We start from the raw sequence: 17,500 nt of genomic DNA, 5'->3' as shown, positions 1-17,500 counted from the left end.
TAATAACACTAAAACAAAAACAAAATAATAATAATAAATAAATAAAAAACGAAAGCAAGAAAGAGGTGAAGATAATAACAATAACAATGGCAATAGAGTTCAGTGAGTGCAGAGCAATTCCAGGCAATTAAATTAGGTGACAGTTCGCATACGAAATGTCTGCGAGCTACTCACCTCATATATATGCAAATATGATACATTATTAGAAAGTAATACTCTGTATTTAGCGCTTACTCTGTTTACAAAAGGTGACAAGTTACTTTTGGTGCTAATGTTGCAAAAAAAAAAGAAAAAAGTTACAGCAATATAGTTTTATGATTATATATATATATATATATATATATATATATATATATATATATATATATATATATATCTTTTTTAAGGTTATGATGAGTTCGTTATAAAATAATTTAACCTATGGATAAGGTTACTATCCAGTATTCTATAATCTGGGTACGTTGCATGGCGGGTAAAAAAAAATACTTTGACCCATGGACTATTGAGTGTTATTATCCAAGGCTTTCAACTGTTGTGTTGTATTTTCTACAATAATAGCAAGTAAACAGCACGGTTGAATATATATTGAATTAACTTCTGTTCCACAACAATTATTTGCATTGCATAATCCTAGCCTCCTGCAAGATGATTGCCTTTTATACATAGTCTCAGGTACATCAATATTCGAAAGTGAAAGTAATCTCAGCATCAGTCCCGTAATATATAAAAATAGAAGTCAAACTCAACAACAGACTTACCTCCTTTTTTATTCTAACGAACTCATCACACTCGTAATAACTTCAGGCACGCATATCTTTACACGGGAAAAAAAGGAACACGCCAAGAGAAAAAAAGGAAAACCGAGAGAGGGAGAAGAATAAAGAGATAACAAAACTTGATGAAAGAGTTTCTCTGTCTCGAAGGAACCAGTCTGGTCGACGCAACTCACCATGAGTGTTAACATTGCTCGTCCCTTCAGTGCTAAAGCTTTGCAAATACCATCATCGTCACCGTATGTCTTTTATTTCGTTATTTGTCTATTTTTTTTGTTTTATTCATCGTCTTATTATTATGAAATCTATGTTATTGTTATTATTTTTATCTTATTTTTTTATTTCATTCTTATTTTTATTGGTATTCACTTTTTTAGATATTTTTATTCTGTTCGTCGTATTATGTTTATTAAATCTTTACTATTGTTTTTTTATGTCTTATTTATTTATTTATTTATTGTTGTTAATGGCGAGGATGACAAGGAGGAGGAGGATGTTAATTTTGTTGTTTGTTTGTTTGTTTATGTTGGGGTTGCTGGGGAAGCTGATACATACGTTGTGAAATTAAAATAGCGTTGCGTTATTATTGTTTTATCATTCTGTTGTTCTTGTCATTGGAGCAATGGCTGTCTGTTATCATTTATTTCTCTTATTATTATTGCAACGATAATCACTAGTGCATCATTAGCACTGCTTTTACTAAAATTACTATCAACAATTGTCATCAAAAGATCCCCAGATATTTTTTCCCCTTTTTCTCATTTTCTCTTTCTTTTTCCCCCAGGTGACTAATTCTCCCGTGGTAGTGCGAGAAAAGGAACGGAAGCAGGTAAGAATTAATGTAATTTTCTGTGAAAACGAAAAAAGAAAGAGAAAAGCGTAAATAAGAGATAAGAGAGAATGGGATAATATCTAGAAATGAAAAAGAAAGAAAGAAAGAAAAGAGAGAAAAAAATTATATATGTATATATATATATATATATATATATATATATATATATATATATATATATATATATTTGTGTGTGTGTGTGTGTGTGTGTGTGTGTGTGTGTGTGTGTGTGTGTGTGTGTGTTTGTGTGTGTGTGTGTGTGTGTGTGTGTGTGTGTGTTGTGTGTGTGTGCATGCGTGTGTGGTTTAATTTTCCTTTTTTCCAATATCATTTTTGCGAGTGAGATATCTGAGGTTTAGTTTCACTCGAAGCTAGATTCGAATTCTCTGGCGAATCATTAATCTTTTGGTGTTAATTAGCACTACGTCAATTTTTCCTTGGAGTCATCAGTCTTTTGATAGATAGTATTACATCGATTCTTTGATATGGCTAAGTTACGGGTTATTAATATCATACAAGTATTACTCTAGACTACTGTTTATCATATCGATTGTCATCTATTGTATGTTGTAGAATATATCATTCAAAGTTTTATACTATGGAGCATCCTGCATGAATTTTTCTTTATTATTTTTACAAATTTATAGTACTAATATGTACACATTAGTACTTATATCATATTATATACTATACGTCATTGTTCATTCACCGATATAATTATTCACATAATCTAAAGTATTATTTTCACTAACGATTAAAAGTAACAGAAATTCGCAACGAAATTTTATGAATCATCAAACATGATAAATATTTTGTTTGTTTGTTTTTTTGAGGAGAATAACAATGAGATTAGGATGCGAAGGTGGAGGAAGAGTAAAAAAATAAGAGGAAGAGGAGGAGGTGAGAGAGGAGGAAGAATAAGAAGATAAGTAGAGGAAGAGAAGGAGGAGGAAGAGGAGATAAAAGAGAAGAAAGAATAAAAAGATAATATGTATAGGCGGAAGAAAGAAAGAAGAGGAGAAAAGAAGCAGATAGACAAGAATTTTTTTTTTTTTTTTTTTTTTTTTTTACTGTAGTTGTTTTTTTTCACGTATAATGAACCCCCAAGGTCGTGACGAGTCGTTGATGCATGCGGCGCGCGGTCCCTGGAATGCGTCTGTGATTGGCCAGGTGTTTACGCGGCGTTATGGTGGGTTTGTCTTACAGGATGACGTCAAGGGGGTGGGGAAGGTGGGGAAGATGGGGAGGTTGGGTGGGCGAGGGGAGGAGGGAAGGTGGGGAAGGGTAGGGGTGACTAGATGGGGGAGGGGAGGGATGGAAGGTGGGGAAGAAGTGGGGGTAGGAGAGGGGAGGGAGGAGGGGGTGAAGAAGTGGGGGTGGGGGAGGTAGGGGAGGGGAGGGGTGGGACGAAGGAGGGGAGGTGCAGAAGGGTTGGGATAAAGGGGAAAAGGTTGGGGAAATGGGTCGTAGGGAGTGGGAGCGAGGATAAAAAAAAAACTTTAGGGATGTAGGTGGGAGTCGCCTTTGTTGCTTTAGAAGGGAGGTTTCGAGGGCTGAGGGGGGGGGGGGGAAGTTGCGTTCGAAGAGGGGGTGGGGGAGGAGGGAGGGAGGGAAGTGGTCATGCTAATTGTCTTGGAACGAAGGAGGGAAGGAGAGCGAAAGGAAAGAAGAAGGGAGGGAGAGGAAAGGGTTGTTTGAGGGAGCAAGAGGGAGGAGGGAAGGAGAGAGGGAAGGATGGATGGAGAGAGATAGGGAGGAGAGGATAGAGGGAGGGAGAAGGGAGGGAAGGAGTGGGCAGAGGGGGCTTGTACGATAGAAGGAGGGAGGGATGAATGGATGGATAAACTGAGAGAGTTTGAGGGAAGGAGGGAGGGAGGGAGGCAGAGAGGCTTGTTGGATAGAAGAAGAGAGGGAGGGAGGGGGGTGGGAGGGAAGGAGGGGATGTGTCTTGGGCTTAGAGATCCTTCATATGTATTTTTGTCTTGTTAGCTCTCAGTGCCAAGGACGCGCGTGGGAGTGGACGAGGAAGGGGAGGAGGGAGGGAGAGGAGGAGGAGGAGGGAGGGAGAGGAGGAGGGAGGGAGAGGAGGAGGAGGCAGGGGAGGAGGAGGAGGAGGAGAAGGAAAAAGATAGAGAGGAGGAGGTGGACGAGAAAAGGCAGGAGGAGGAGAAAGAAGAATAAGAAGATAAAGGGAAGAAGCGAAGATGAAGAAAAGTAGAAATACGGTAGAAAGATAGATAAGGAAAGATGAAAAGAAGGGATTAGAAGAAAACAAAAATAGACAAAAGAGGAAAAAGAAAGAGAGGAACAAAAGTAGTAGGAAGAGGAAGAAGAAGCGTAGAAGGAGAATAGGAGGAAGAGGAAAAAGAAGATTATACGGAGAAGAAGGAAGAAGAGAAAGAAAAGGCGTAGGAGAAGCAGAGGGAGAAGAAGAAAAAGCGTAGAAGGAAGAGGAGGAGATTAGAAGGAGGAGAAAGAGGAAGAGGAAGTAGCGTAGAAGGAGAAGTAGGAGAAAGGGGCAGAAGAAGAAGAAGATTAGGAGGAGAAGGAGGAAGAAGATTAGGAGGAGAAGAAGAAAGAAAATAAAGGAAAGGAAGAAGAAATTAGGAGGAGGAGGAGGAGGCGGAAGAACCGAAGAACCTGGCAAGAGATTTTTTTTTTTTTTTTACGAATTTCTTGCTCATCTTCTGCAAGTGTGGTCATTAGCGTAATTATCTGCATTAATAACCCCTATCATCCTTGTTACTGTTTTTGTTATTTTCATCATTAATGCCATTGTTGCTGTTTTTATTGTTGTTGTTGTTGTTGTTTTTTCATAGCAACAATCCGTTTAATTTTGTTATTGTTGTTGTTGTTGTTGTTTTTTATTATTATCATCATGATCGCTATTACTATTAAAACCATTTCATTTCTATCTACGTCATGTTATTGAATGCTATTCATTTTATATCATTATTATTCTTATTCATATATTTTTCACATTATGATAAAATAAATTATTTATCTTCTGATATTTTCATGACTTATACAAGCTGAGTGTGTGTGTACGTGTGTGTGTGTGTGTGTGTGTGTGTGTGTGTGTGTACGTGTGTGTGTGTGTACGTGTGTGTGTGTGTGTGTGTGTGTGTGTGTGTGTGTGTGTGTGTGGTGTGTGTGTGTGTGTGTGTGGTACGTGTGGTGTTACGTGTGTGTGTGTGTGTGTGTGTGTGTGTGTGTGTGTGTGTGTGTGTGTGTACGTGTGTGTGTGTACGTGTGTTGTGTGTGTGTGTGTGTGTGTGTGTGTGTGTGTGTGTGTGTGTGTGTGTGTGTGTGCGTATATGTGAGATGGAGCTAGACAAACAGACAGAAAAAAATCAACCGCTAAACAACAGAAAAATAAATAAATACAAACACACATAGCAACCAAATGAAGAGAAAAAAAAAGAATAAAAAATATATACATTTTTACGCCATTCTGATAATTCCGTAGATGATGTCCTGGTCACGTGACCTTGCCAGCTGAATTATACGTCGCTAAAATACCGCTGTTTGCTTTTAAAGTGAAGGTCACGCTCAATGATGCACGCACACGAATACGCACATGAGAGACGCATACGCACACGCACGTAGAGATGGATACACATACGTCTGTCTCCGGCCCTGGCTCTGGCTCTGTCTTTGTCTCTGTCTTTGTCTCTGTCTCTCTCTCTGTCTCTCTCTCTGTCTCTCTCTCTGTCTGTCTCTCTGTCTGTCTGTCTGTCTGTCTGTCTCTTTCTCTTTCTCTCTCTCTCTCTCCATCGTTCTCTCTCTCGCTCTCTCCTCGTCTCTCTCTCTCTCTCTCTCTCTCTCTCTCTCTCTCACCCACACAACACACACACCACACACACACACACACACACACACACACACACACACACACACACACACACACACCACACGCGCGCGCGCGCGCGCGCACACACGATATACGTAAAGTCACACCCAAACAACAAAAAAGCATATCTTCATGAACATATGGCCATAGAACATACAATTTCCATAAAAATGTGCGGACCCAAAGGATAAGCATTTGTTCTTGAGAAATTCTCTGTCTTTTTGCGTTCTACTCTCGTATATATACATTTTTTCTCTTGTAGATTACGTTTGTTTTGGTTAATGACAAAGAGATCTAATTATACTATTACTGTTATTACTATTATCATTCTTTCGTTTTATTTACAATAACTGTATTAGGAACAGTGCTAAGGATAAAAAGAAGGGATGATAATGATAATGATTGTGAAGATGGCATGATTGTGATACTGATTATGGGAATGACGATGTTGATAGCACTGATTATCATTATTATTATAATTATTATTACTTGTAGTATTATCTTTATTGTTATGACTATAATTATTATCATCATTTTTTTCTCACATTCCCCCCATTATTGCATTTCGTTTTTCCTTTTGTTATTATTGATTATCTTATTCTTATCATCTGTTTCATTTTTACTAATTGTTTTGTTCTTTTCTTTTCTCTTATTTTAGGTTTTATTTATGACTTTAACTTTATCCTCCCTACCTCACTTTGGTTTTATTTATCATTATTCTCCCTCTCCCTTCTTTTGAGCTTTGTTTGAGCTATCGCTTTATCTTTATCCTCCCTCTCTCTTATCTCTATCCATCTATACTCCTTCTCATTTCTTAATTATTTATGCATAACCCTTCCCTCCTTCTGTTCTTATCTGTCTCTCATTCATTGTGATTTTGCTTTGTTTATCGTTACCCTCCCTCTCCGTGGTCGAACCCGCATACCCGCCTTGAATGGCCTTCGATGGCGACGCGGCAAATATTTTACTATTCCGTCCGTGCTTCACTCTCCTTATTCTCTCTTATATCCTTATTCGGTTTTATCCCTTTCTCTCTTTCTCAGTCTGTGTCTGTCTGTCTGTCTGTCTGTCTGTCTGTCTGTCTCTCTCTCTCTCTCTCTCTCTCTCTCTACTTCTGTCTCTCTGTCTCTCTCTCTCTCTCTCTCTCTCTCTCTCACTGCAATGTATCTCTGCGGATTATAATCAATATGTAATCTCTCTCTTCTCTCTCTCTCTCTCATATCTCTCTCTCTTCTCTCTATATATATATATATATATATATATAGATATATATATATATATATATATCTTTCTCTTCTCTTTCTCTCTGCTCTTTCTTTGTCCCTCTCTCTCTCTCTCGACTCTCTCTCTCTCTCTCTCTCGTCTCTCTCTATCTCTCTCTCTCTCTTCTTCTCTCTCTCTCTCTCTCTGCTCTCTCTCCGTTCATCTCTCTCTCTCTCTCTCTTCTTCTTTCTCTCTCTCTCTCTCTCGTTCTTCTCTCTCTCTCTCTCTTCTTCTCTCTCTCTCTCTCTCTCTTCTCTTCTTCTCTCTCTCTCTCTCTTCTTCTTCTCTCCTCTCCTCTCTCCTTCTCTCTCTTGCTTCTCTCTCTCTCTCCTCTTCCTCTCTCTCTCTCTCTCTTCTCTCTCTCTCTCTCTCTCTCTCTATCTCTCTCTCTCTCTCTTCCTCTCTCTCTCTCTCGTCTCTTGAACCTCTCTCTCTCTCTCTCTCTCTCTCTCTCTCTCTTACTATCTCTCTCTCTTCGCTCTCTCTCTCTCTCTCTTCATCGTTCTCTCTCTCTCTCTCTGCCTCTCTCTCTCTCTCTCTCTTATGTCCTCTCTCTCTCTCTCTCTCTTCCTCGCTCTCTCATCTCTCTCTTTCTCTTGTGAGGGGAAAGAGAGAGAGAGAGAGATAGGAAGCTGAGAGAGAGAGATAGCGGAGAGAGAGAGAGAGAGAGAGGAAGAGAGAGAGGAGAGAGAGAAGAGAGAGAGAGGAAGAGAGAGAGGAAGAGAGAGGAGAGAAGAGAGAGAGAGGAAGAGAAAAGAGAGAGAGAGAGAGAGAGGAAGAGAAGAGAGAGAGAGAGGAAGAGAGAGAGAGAGAAGAGAGAGGAAGAGAGAGAGAGAGAGAGAGAGAGAAAAAAAAAAACCTCTCCTCTCTCTCTCTTCCTCTCTCTCTCTCTCTCACTTACTATCAATCTATCTCATGATCTATCTGTCTGACTATCTATCTATCTATCTACCTATATATGCATATACCTATCTATTTACTATCCTCCATACCTGCTTGTCGCTTCTCGCTGGAGAGATTATGGTCGAATCTCTGGGCGCAAGAATCCTTCCTCCCGCGTCGTCACCCCCCTTCTACCCCCTAGACGACCCCCGCCCGCTCTCGCGTAATTTAACAACGTTGGTGAAGAGAAGTTGAGCATATCCTCCTCCCTCCTGACTCCCTCCGCTCCCTCTGCTCCGCTACCTCCGCCCACCCTTACTAACCTTCTCCCTCTTTTTCCCATACCCTCCTTTTCCTCCCTCCCTCGCACTCGCCGTCGCCTCTGCCCACCCTTCCTCATTTAGCTCTCTCTCTCCGATTACGACGGACCTCTCCCTACTCCTCTGCTCCGCTCTCTCCTATATGCCTCTCCCTCCTCTCGTGCTCACCCCTTACCTCTTTAGCTTTCTCTCTCCGCTCCGCTCCGCTCCCTCTCTCCGTCTCCGTGCTCTCCCTTCACCTCCGCGCCCTGCGCGCACCTTCCTCTTTAGCTCTCTCTCTCTCCTCTTCTCTCTGCGTCACTCCTTCCGTTCCCTCCCTCCGCTCCACTCCTCGCCTCTCTCTCCCTTCTACATCCTCCTCCCGTCGTTACCACTCGCCCGCCTCTCCTACCCTCTCTTCTCGTCATCTTCCTCCCTCCGGCTCGCTCCCGCTTCGTCTCCTCTCTCCCTCCTCCCACCGCTCCACCGCCTCCGCCTGCGTCCTCCTACCGCTCCGGCTCTCCTCCTTTCCTTTTTTTAACATCCATGAGAAATTCTAATATTAAATGCTTCCTTCGCCCTTTCTCCGCGCTCTCTTGCCTTTTCTCTCCTCTTTCTCCCTTCTCTCGTTTCCTCTTTGCATTTCTCGGCTTCTCTCGTTCTTGCTTACGGCTTTTTCGTTCGTTCGCGCTCCTTCTCCAGTCCGCTTATCTCTCGCTCTTCGCTTCTTTGGCTCCTTCATTCCATCGCTTCTCTCTCTCTCGGATCTCTCCTCTCTCATCTCTCCTTCTCTCTCTCTCTCTCGCCTTCTCTTTCTCTGCTTCTATCTTCGCTCTCTCTCTCTCTCTCTGCTTCCCTCGCTTCGGCTCCGCTCCGGCACACACTTCTGCCTCGTCTCCTGTGCCTCCTTCCCCCTCTCTCCTCCTCCCTCCTATCCCTCTCCTCTTCTGTTCTGCTTCTCCGTCACCGATCATCTCCTCTTCAGTCAATCTTCTCTTCCTATACTCGCGCTGCTCTAGTCTCTCTCTCCGAGTTGCTCGCTTCGTCTCTGCCGTCTCTGCTCTCCCCCCCTCTCGCCTCATTCCTGCTTCTCTCGATTCCTCTCTCTCATGTAGCTCAAATGTTCGGGGCTTCTGCTCTCAATCATCATCTCTCGCACTCAGATCTCTCTTCGTCTCTCTGACTCCCTCTCTCTCTCTCTCTCTCGTGGCCTGCTCTCTGCTCCTCTCTCGCTTCGCCAGTCTCTCTCTCTCTCTCTCCTTCCCCCTTCCTCTCGTCTCTGGAGTATCTGCTCGGTTTCCTTCCCCTCTCTCTCGTCTTCTCATCCCAACCTCTCTCTCTCTCTCCATCACGATCTTCGAATATCAGTATCTTTCCCTAGCCTGCTCTCTTGTGCAATCTTCTTCCGCTGCATCTCTCTCTGCTGTTCTCTCTCGTCTCATCTCTGTCTTGCTCTCTCTCTCTCTAGTCTGCTCATCGTTTCCCTCTCTCGTGCTCATCTCTCGATGTGCTCCCTCTCTCTCTCTCTGCCTCCCGCTCGCGCTCTCTCAATCCCCTCTCCTCTCTCATCTCTCTCTCGCTAAGATCATATGTAAATGACGCCTCTCACTCTCTTCTCTCTCACGGCGCTCTCCTCTCATGCCTCTCTCCCTTCTCTCATCTCTCTGGCCCCGCTCTCCAGCTCTGTCTCTTTCTCTCTCTCGGTCTCGCTCGTCTTGATAGTGATCCCTCTCTCTCTCTCTCTACCCTCTCTCTCTGCTCTCTCGCCTCTCGTTCATCTCTCTTTCTCTCGTCTCATTCTCTCTCTCTCCCCTTTCTCATCTCGCTCTCAGGTCCCTCTCTCTTTGCGTCTCTCTCCCTCTCTATCTCTCTTCATTCTTCCCGCTCATCCTCTCGTCTCAATCCCGTCTCTCTCTCTCCTCTCCCTCTCATCTCTGCCTCTCTCGCCTCTCTCTCTTCAAATCTCTCTCTCTCCGTTCTCTCTCTCATCCTCTCTGCTCTCTTCGTCTCACTCTCTCCCTCTCTCTCTCTCGTCCTGCTGTTTGCCGTCGATCCTTCTGTCTCTCTCCGTCCACGCGCTCTCTCTCTCTCTCAGGGTCTCCTCTCATATCGGTCGTCTTGATCTCAATCCGCTCTACTGCTCCTCTCTCTCTAGCCTCATTTCTCTTCTCTCTCTCCCCTCTCTCTCTTCTCTCCTCTTCCCTCTGCACTCCTCTGCTCTCATCTCATCGCCTCTTCTTCTTCTCTCTGCTCGTCCTCTTCTCTCATCTCGTCTCTTGAATGCCCTCTCAATCCGGTCTAATCTCTCAGTCTCTCCCGCGCTCTCTCAAATCTCTCGATGCTCTCGCCTCTCTCTCTCTCTGCTCTCCTCTCGACTGTCTCTCTCTCTCTCCTCTCTCTATCTCTTCTCAGTCCTCTCTCTTTCTCTCTCTGACGTCCTCTCTCTTCTCTCTCAGGTCCCTCTCAAAGGCCTCATTGTCATGCTCTCATCATGCGCTCTCTCTCCATGCTCTCTTAATCCTGCGCCTCTCTTCATCTTTCTGCTCTGGCTCGTAGCCTCCTCTCTCCTCTCTCATGACTCCATCTCTCTCGTCAGTCTCTCTGCTTCCACCATCCCTCTCTCTCTCTCCTCGGAATCTGTCCGCCGCTTCGTCCTCTCTCTCTTCCCCATCTCTCTCTCTCTCTCCCTCGTCTCTCTTCTCTCTATCCGCTCTGCATCTCTTCTCTCTCTCTCCCTCTCTCTCTCTCTGCTCCCTCTCTCTCTCTCTCATCATCTTCGTGCATTCGTTGCCTCTGTTCAATGGTTTGAGATTGCCTCTCTCTCTCTCTCGTGCTCCTCGATCCTCTCTCGCTCTCACCTATCTCTCTCTCTCTCCGTCCTCTCTCTCGTCACTCTCTCACCCCCTCTCTCGTTTCTCTCTCACTTCTTCCTCTCTCTCTCTCTTGCTCGCCCTCTCTCTCTCTCTTGCGTCGCCCTCTCCTCTTCTGCTCATCTTCGCGGGCCTCATCCCCTCTTCGTTCTCTCTCTCTCTTCGCTTTTGCCGTCGTTTCTCTCTCTCTGCATCCCTCGTCTCCATCTCTCTCTCCTCCGCGTCTCAGTCTCTCTCTCGTGTCTCCTCTCTCTCTCTCTTCCCGCTACTCTCAACGTCGTCTCTCTCTCCCTCTCTCTCATCTCTCTCGACGGGATCGGCGCTTCTCGTTCTCTCTCTTCACGGATTCTCTCTCCTCTGCGTCTCTCGCTCATCCTCTTCGTCTTCTCTCTCTTCGGTCCCCTGCAAGCTGTCTCTCTCTCTCTGTCTCGTCTCTCTCTGCTCTCCTCTCTCGTCCTTCGACTCTCTCCCAATCCTCCCCTCCCTCTTCCAAATCTCATCTGCTCCGCGTCTCATCTCCTCTTCTCCCTCTCGTCTCTCTCCCTTCTCTACTCTCGGCTCGCTGCCATTGGATGCTCCTCTCGCTCGCCTGCTGCCGTCTCTCTCCTCCTCCCTTTGAAAAGTCGTAGTCCTCTCTCGCAATTCCCGCACTCTATCTTCTCTCTTCTCTCTCGCCTCTCTTGCTCTCTCTCCCTCTCTTCTCTCGCCTCTCTCTCGTCTCCCTCTCTCTCTCTCTCTCTCTCTCTCTCTATATAAGAGATCCCTCTCTCTTTCATCTCTCACCTCTCTCATCGTGCTCGTATATCACCTCTCTTCTCCTCTCTCCCATCATCCTTCATTCTCCTCTCTCTCCGCTTCTCTCTCTCTTCTCTTCCTCTCTCTCTATATATCCCTGTCTCTCTCGGCTCTGCCCTTCTTCTCCGCTGCTCTGCTCTCCTCTTCTCTCTCGCCGTCTCTACTCTCTCTCGGGGCTCTCTCTCTGCTCTCCATCCCTCTCTCTCTCTTCTCTGCAACGTTCTCTCTCTTCTCTCTCTCTCTCTCTCCTCTCTCCTATCCCTCGTCTCTGCTCTCATCCTTCGTCTCGTCTCTCTCACCTCTCTCTCTCTCTGTTCCGGCTCGTTGCCCCTTCCCTCTCCTCTCTCCTCGTCCATCCTCGTCCTCTCTCTCCGCTTCTCTTCTCTCGATTCTTCCCTCGATCTCTCTCTCGTGCCCTCATCTCTCTCTCTACAGAATCATCTCGTCTCTCAGTCCCCTCTCGCGCGCGGTCCTCTGCCTTTCCCTCTCTCTCTGCTCTTCGACTCTGCTCTCTGTTCTCTCCTCTCTCTCTCTCTCCCTCTTTACTCTCATACTCAAATCGCCTCTCTCTTGTCTCCAGACGGAGAATCTGCCGCTCTCTTTCTTCTCCCTCTCATCTCTCCGCCTCGGCTCTTCCTCTCTCACTCTCCTCTCTCTCCTCCCTCCTGCCCCATCATCGTCCTCCCTCGTGCCTCCTCCGCCTTCTCTCTCTCTCTCTCTCTCTCGCTCTCTCTGAGGCATTTTCTTGTAGTTCGTCCCTCTTACGGTCATTTCAGCTCTTGATCTCGGTGCATCATGACTCGATCGATAGCTCTCTCTCTTCTATCTCGGGGTCATCAGTCTCTCTTCTCGCCTCTCTCTCTCCCTCTCTCTCTGTCCGGCTCCTCTCTCCCTCTCTCATCTCTCTCCCATCATTCTGCTCTTCTCTTCCCATCTCTCTCTCGATCTCAGCCTCTCGTCTCTGCCCTCCCTCTCTCTCTCATAGACCTCTCCTCTCTGCCTCGTCCCTCTCTCTCTCCCTCCCTCTCTCGTCTCACGAGGCTCGGCCTCTCTCTCTCCTCCCTCATCTCCTATCTTCCCTCCGCTCTCGCCATTCCGACCTCTGCTCCTGCCCCTCTCTGCTCTCTCCTGTCTTCTCTCTCTCTCTCTGTCTCTCTCTCTCTGCTCTGCGATAAAGAATCTGTCTCTCTGCTCTCTTCTCTCGCTCTTCTTCTCTCTGTCTCTCGTCTGTCTCTCTCTCCTTATCACTTCTTTCTCTCTCTCTCTCTTCTCTCTCTCTCTCTCCTCTCTCGGTCTCTCCTCTCTCTCCCTCCCGCTCTTCTAGCCTCCGTGCTCTGCTCTCCCTCCTTGTGGGTCCGACCCCCCGGCGCTCGCGTGAGTAGGTCAGGCTTAACACTTAACTTTACCTTAATAGAACCTTATGAAACATACCAACAGTTATTGAAACCATAAAACCAGTGGAAAAGGGGGCGAGGTATATGCAGAAGAGGAGGGGGGGGGTAGGCGATGGTAGGGGTGGTAAGAGAAAGAAAGGCTGAAGAGGAGTACGATGACAGAGGAGGAGTAAAGAGGTAAATGAGGAGAAGCAGGAAGTAGAGGAGGAGTATAAGGAGGAGGAGGAGTAGGAGATATGAGGGAGGAGGAGGAGGTTGAATCGGAGTGGTTAGGAGGACAGCGAGGAGGGCGAAGGAGGAGGAGGAGGAGGATGGTTGAGAGGGGAGTTAGGAGGAGAGGAGGTCAGGGCAGGTAGGGGAGGTAGGAGGAGGGCGAGGAGAGGAGGTAGGAGAGAGGGCTAGGTGAGGAGCAGGAGGGAAGTAGGAGAGGATAAAGGAGACAAGAGAAGGGGCAAGGAGAGTAGGAGAATGAGCTCTGGCGCAGTGAGGAGGAGGATGGTGAGGATGGGAGTTAGTCGTTGAGTCGGAGGAGGAGATGTTCGGAGGTAGGAGATGAGGGATTGGACGGAGCAGGAGGAGAACAGGAGTATGGGTTGTGGGTTCCGGCCTATAATCACTCTAGAAGAGGAGGGATGATGCTTTTTAGTCGGAAGAGATATGAGTAAAAGGAGAAGGATGAAAGAAGGAGGAGGAGGCGTATGAGGTAGGGAAGGAGTGGAAGAAGAAGAGGAATATGATAGAAGTTAGAGGACAGAGGGATGGAGAGAGAAGGAGCGGAGGAGCACGAGAAGCACATTGATTAGAAAGGAGAGCGTCAATCTCTAGAGATACGGTGGGCAGAGAAAAGAGTAAAAGGTGCGCACCTCCGTATGTGAAAAAACGAGAGAATGGAGGAGGAAGCCAGGAAGAAGTGTAAGAGTAGATAACAAAAACACATAATCATGGGAGTCAATATGCGTACGTTAACACCGCGTGTGTCGGTGCATTATAGCATAACATCCTTTCGTCGCATTTGCCGTCTCTTTTGCCCATCCGGCCACCCTGCCCTCAGCTTCCTTCCCCTGCCCACTACCCGCTCACCGCTCTATCCTTCCTCCTTCCGCCTCTTGTCGCCGCCTCCGCTCCGTGCTCGCTCCCTTCTCTCCTCCTTCCGGTCCCTTTTCTCGCCTCCGCCCATCCGCTTCCCCATCCGCTTTACCTCTCCCCTACCACACCCCCACGACGCAATGTACGCCCTCGCCTCCACTCTCCGCTCACCGCTCCTACCTCCACCTCGCTATTGCACGGCGGTCGCTCCCTCCCCTTCGTCGCCTCGGCTTCCATCCTCTCCGGCGTCCTTCTCCCTCCTCATCCCCTCCGCTCCCCCTCCGGATATACAGGCGGGGATTGAAGCAGGGATGAGGCTAGGGTCGCTGACGAGCTGTTAAGGTACGTCGTTAATCTTATGCAGTAAAGTCATGGAATATGGTAATGAGGGTGATGATCTGTGGTGATGTGATGGGTGGATGGATGAGTGACGATTGCGTTGCTGATGTTTGTTGCAAGCATGACGATACTGAAAATAATAACGATGATGATAACGAAAAGATAACAAAAGCTAATAATGTCATTGATCATGATAATGATTCAAAAAAAACAAGAACGTATAAAGGTAGTATAAATATAACAAAGTATTAGTACCAATAATAAGATGTTATTGATAATAATGATAGTATCAATAAGGACGATAACGATAATGATAATAAAACGGTTGAAAATCATTTATCTGGGACGTACGTCTTTAATCATAGTATAAAACCAAGTAACATTGTTATTATCATTATAATAATTATTATCAGTAATATCATTAGTATTATTATTATATTTATCATCATATTTATCATCATTCATCATGCATCATCATGCATCGTCATCATATCATCATCGATCCTCATCATATATCCACGTATCATCATCATCATCATCATTACCATTATCATTATTATTATTATTATAATAATATTAATTATTATTATATATTTTTTATCATTATTATTATTATTATCGTTATCGTTATTCCTATCATTATGATAAACCCACCCTAGGTCTGATCTCCACCGCACCGCACAAGGTCCCGCACATTAACATACAAATTGCTCAAAATGATTAACAAATACACTCGAGAACACACATTTTTTTAACAATGAACAAACAGGATCTCAAAACTAACAATAACAATTAAAAGTACGAGAGCTCAAACAATCAGCAATTTAATAACGAGCGACGGCAATATACAATCACCCCACCAATTGTAACAATCGAATGTCACAAGGATGAAGAAGTCTCGACTGATTCGCGGAATTTTTCCTAGGTACTAGTACAGTCTTGAGCCTTGAGGGAAAGCTTGATTGTTTTCGTATTTTTATTATTTTTAAAGTAAAGTTATCAGATGGGTCTTTGTATACTATTAATGATTATAGTGACTAGTAGATAAGAGTATGGTGATGCTTGGGGAGGAAGAGAGGGAGGGGAGAGGGGGAAAGAGGGAGAGAGGGGAGTGGGATAGGAGTAGTAGGGAGGAGGGCGTTAGGGGGTGGAGGGAGGGAGTGAGGATAAGGGAATTAATAATATTATTATTATTTATTATTATTATTATTATTATTATTATTATGGCTTATTACTATATCATTATTATTATCACATTAATGTTTTTTTTCTTATTGTTATTATTATTTATTATTAATCATTAGGAATCAACATGGCATCATCTACCTCACATCTCATCATTATCCTGACTTATTAAGCATTCGCAGCCTCCCACGCGGCTTCAGCCTCACCCCCCCCCACCGCCCAACTCGCATCTTCCTGTTGCGAATACTGCCACGGGAGTTCCTTGGAAGTGGGCGTCGGTCGTGTCGTCATGGTCGTGGCGTGGGTCGTGGGCGTGAATGCAGTATCTCCGTTTTTGTTCGGGGGGGGAGGAGATTATCCAAAGAACGAAGCAGGATAGTAGAGGTCGAAGGGTTACGAAAAGAATAAGGGTAGAAAGCTCGAATAGATGGGTATATTGGGAAGTAGAAAGGAGGATTAGATTACGTGAGCGAGGAAGGTAAAGGGAGAGGATAATTAAAGATGATATAGGAGGAAGGAAAAGAGAATGATTAAAAGTGAGGTAAGAAAAAAGAGAAGATGAAAGAATAGAAAAGAGTAAGGAGGAGGAAGATTAAAGAGAATAAAAAGGAGGAAAGTCCAAGTTATAAGGTGAATTGAATGAAAAGTAATAATGAAGAGTGATGGAGAAAGAAGAGGAGGAAAATAGGATAAATAAAAAGAATGAGAATATTAATAAATTTAAAGAGGGAAAGAAGAGGTAATGGGGGTGAGTAAGATATAAGTAGATAATGAAAATAAGTAATAATAAAAAAAAAATAGGAAGAATACCAGATAATAAAAAAATCAAATAAAAAAGTGGACGAGGATACATGATATAAAAAGATGAATATAAAAGAAAGCAGTAGGGATCAGTAAAGAAGGAGAAGGAGAAAGATCGGATAAAGGAGGAAATAGCGAGAGACGATAAACAGTGCTTTGGGAATGTTTTGAATATTTTATGAAATAACAGGATGGGGCAGATCGTTCGGAAGGACTGAGACTGTCGATTAAGGATAATGGATAAAAAAATAATGACGAAGCAGGTAGTAGATAAAAGGTAAGTAGAGAAGAGAGAGTTAGCAGAGAGAATGTAAGCAAAGAGCTAGAGATAAGGAGTGAAGAGAAAGACGAGAGAGTGAGTATTAAAGGGGGGAGGGAGAGAGATAGTACATCACACACACACAATAGTATATATATGTATATAATATGGTCACTATATATTTAGTAGTCTAATTATATTATAATGGAGTTACTATATATATACGTATATGTATATTTATTATTTATATTATTTATTTATTGTTTTATTATATATACTTTTTGTATATATATATATCTCTATATATATATATATAATATTAATACATAGTAACTAAGCAGAGTATATTATATATATGATCATTTATGTTATATAAATATTAACATGGATGATATATATATTAAAGTACTATTATATAAATAAGATACTATTGAAGGTCTATTCACTATTTATAGTAATACCACTATGTGTGTGTGTGTGTGTGTGTGTGTGTGTGTGTGTGTGTGTGTGGAGAGCAGAGGAGAGCGAGAGGAGAGAGAGGGCAGGATAGAGAGAGAGAAAGAGAGATAGTGAGTAGCGAGAGTAGAGAGGAGAGAGTAGAGAGAGAGAGTAGACAGACAGACTAGATTCAAGACAGACAACAGACGAGAGCGAATTGAGACGAGACAGACATGCGATGGAGGAAAGAATATTGAAGCGTTACAGACAGGTACTAGACTAATTAATTCATCGCAGGAAGTGCAGTTCGCGGTTTTAGACAGAGGAATGTGACCCTGGCTAGCGCCTTAGAGGTTCATGTTAGCGCCTCTTCCCAAATGCGTTTGGCTGGGCCGTTTGAGGGAGTGAGAGAGAAAGAGGGAGGGAGGGAA

The 17,500-nt window shown here is 44.3% G+C and overlaps 1 protein-coding gene across 1 annotated transcript in view; it reads left to right on the top strand.

Annotated features, from left to right (window-relative positions):
• The window catches only part of LOC119575229 (mucin-2-like), a 74,287-nt gene that overhangs the window by 21,768 nt on the left and 35,019 nt on the right, over nt 1-17,500 (top strand). The window contains exon 2 of the mRNA XM_037922732.1: nt 1,558-1,602. The gene's annotated coding sequence lies outside the window, so the exon portion shown is untranslated. The remainder of the gene's footprint in view (nt 1-1,557; nt 1,603-17,500) is intronic.

This window comes from Penaeus monodon, chromosome 1, assembly GCF_015228065.2.
Source record: "Penaeus monodon isolate SGIC_2016 chromosome 1, NSTDA_Pmon_1, whole genome shotgun sequence".
Taxonomy (NCBI): Eukaryota; Metazoa; Arthropoda; class Malacostraca; order Decapoda; family Penaeidae; genus Penaeus; species Penaeus monodon.
This window is presented reverse-complemented; position numbering and strand designations above follow the sequence as displayed.